Source organism: Tachysurus vachellii, chromosome 23 (assembly GCF_030014155.1).
Source record: "Tachysurus vachellii isolate PV-2020 chromosome 23, HZAU_Pvac_v1, whole genome shotgun sequence".
Lineage (NCBI taxonomy): Eukaryota > Metazoa > Chordata > Actinopteri > Siluriformes > Bagridae > Tachysurus > Tachysurus vachellii.
Genome location: NC_083482.1, coordinates 15532905 through 15535404, shown reverse-complemented (window position 1 = coordinate 15535404; position 2500 = coordinate 15532905). Strand labels below are relative to the sequence as shown.

The 2500-nt window shown below is 41.0% G+C and overlaps 1 protein-coding gene across 1 annotated transcript in view; it reads left to right on the top strand.

Annotated features, from left to right (window-relative positions):
- Positions 1–2500, top strand: part of igdcc3 (immunoglobulin superfamily, DCC subclass, member 3) — a 72505-nt gene that overhangs the window by 47540 nt on the left and 22465 nt on the right. The gene's annotated exons all lie outside the window — the stretch shown is intronic.

Sequence of the window (2500 nt, the reverse complement as noted above, 5' to 3'; positions counted from 1 at the left end):
GAGAGAGAGAGAGAGAGAGAGAGAGAGAGAGAGAGAGCGAGAGCGCGTGAGAGAGAGCGAGAGAGAGAGAGAGAGAAGAACAGATTGCTAAGATCTTGTTATGCTAAGAGCGTTTTGGGAGAGAGTTAATTACAGCTGACATTTGAAGAAGCACACTTGTGTCGCAGGCTGAGAAAGAGCTGAGCCCGGTGCTAATTGAGTTTGTGTTGGTGGCTCCTCCCCCGGGTCGCGCTCCCTCGCTCACAGACACAGAGAGAGATCTGGGAACCCAGACGAGCCGTGAGCTCGGAGCTGATGTGTGATCTGCAGCTCAATGAGCTCGATGAGGCCTTTAACTCTGCTCTGAGCCTTCATTATACACAAAGAGCTCCGCCTCTGACCACGCCCACAGCCATGGACCCAGCTGTGATCGTTACCTGTGTGTGTCATCTGTGTGTTATCTGTTTGTGTTATCTGTGTGTGTTATCTGTGTGTGTTATCTGTGTTTGTTACCTGTGTTTGTCATAACTGTGTGTTACCTGTGTGTTATCTGTTTGTGTTATCTGTGTGTGTTATCTGTGTTTGTTACCTGTGTTTGTCATAACTGTGTGTTACCTGTGTGTGTTATCTGTGTGTGTTATCTGTGTGTGTTATCTGTGTATGTTACCTGTGTGTGTTATCTGTGTGTGTTATCTGTGTGTGTTATCTGTGTATGTTACCTGTGTGTGTTATCTGTGTGTGTTATCTGTGTGTTATCTGTTTGTGTTATCTGTGTGTGTTATCTGTGTTTGTTACCTGTGTTTGTTACCTGTGTTTGTCATAACTGTGTGTTACCTGTGTGTGTCATCTGTGTGTTATCTGTTTGTGTTATCTGTGTGTGTTATCTGTGTTTGTTACCTGTGTTTGTTACCTGTGTTTGTCATAACTGTGTGTTACCTGTGTGTGTCATCTGTGTGTTATCTGTTTGTGTTATCTGTGTGTGTTATCTGTGTTTGTTACCTGTGTTTGTTAGCCATGTGTGTTACCTGTGTGTGTCATCTGTGTGTTATCTGTTTGTGTTATCTGTGTGTGTTATCTGTGTTTGTTACCTGTGTTTGTTAGCCATGTGTGTTACCTGTGTGTGTTATCTGTGTTTGTTATCTGTGTTTGTTACCTGTGTGTGTCATAACTGTGTGTTACCTGTGTGTGTTATCTGTGTGTGTTATCTGTGTGTGTTATCTGTGTTTGTTACCTGTGTTTGTCATAACTGTGTGTTACCTGTGTGTGTTATCTGTGTGTGTTATCTGTGTGTGTTATCTGTGTTTGTTAGCCATGTGTGTTATCTGTGTGTGTTATCTGTGTTTGTTACCTGTGTGTGTTATCTGTGTGTGTTATCTGTGTTTGTTACCTGTGTGTGTCATCTGTGTGTTATCTGTTTGTGTTATCTGTGTGTGTTATCTGTGTTTGTTATCTGTGTTTGTTAGCCATGTGTGTTACCTGTGTGTGTTACCTGTGTGTGTTATCTGTGTTTGTTACCTGTGTGTGTCATCTGTGTGTTATCTGTTTGTGTTATCTGTGTGTGTTATCTGTGTTTGTTACCTGTGTTTGTCATAACTGTGTGTTACCTGTGTGTGTTATCTGTGTGTGTTATCTGTGTGTGTTATCTGTGTATGTTACCTGTGTGTGTTATCTGTGTGTGTTATCTGTGTTTGTTAGCCATGTGTGTTATCTGTGTGTGTTATCTGTGTGTGTTATCTGTGTATGTTACCTGTGTGTGTTATCTGTGTGTGTTATCTGTGTTTGTTAGCCATGTGTGTTATCTGTGTGTGTTATCTGTGTGTGTTATCTGTGTATGTTACCTGTGTGTGTTATCTGTGTGTGTTATCTGTGTGTGTTATCTGTGTGTGTTATCTGTGTTTGTTAGCCGTGTGTGTTATCTGTGTGTGCTATCTGTGTTTGTTATCTGTGTGTTATCTGTGTGTGTTATCTGTGTTTGTTACCTGTGTTTGTCATAACTGTGTATTACCTGTGTGTGTTATCTGTGTGTGTTATCTGTGTGTGTTATCTGTGTTTGTTACCCGTGTGTGTTATCTGTGTGTATTATCTCTGTTTGTTATCTGTGTTTGTTAGCCGTGTGTGTTATCTGTGTGTGTTATCTGTGTTTGTTACCTGTGTTTGTCATAACTGTGTGTTATCTGTGTTTGTTAGCCATGTGTGTTATCTGTGTGTTATCTGTGTTTGTTAGCCATGTGTGTTATCTGTGTGTGTTATCTGTGTGTTATCTGTGTGTGTTACCTGTGTGTTATCTATGTGTTATCTGTGTGAGTTATCTGTGTTTGTCATATCTGTGTGTTATCTGTGTGTGTTACCTGTGTGTGTTACCTGTGTGTTATCTGTGTTTGTTACCTGTGTGTTATCTGTGTGTTACCTATGTGTGTTACCTGTGTGTTACCTGTGTGTGTTACCTATGTGTGTTACCTATGTGTGTTACCTATGTGTGTTACCCGTGTGTTTTACCTGTGTGTTACCTGTGTGTTACCTG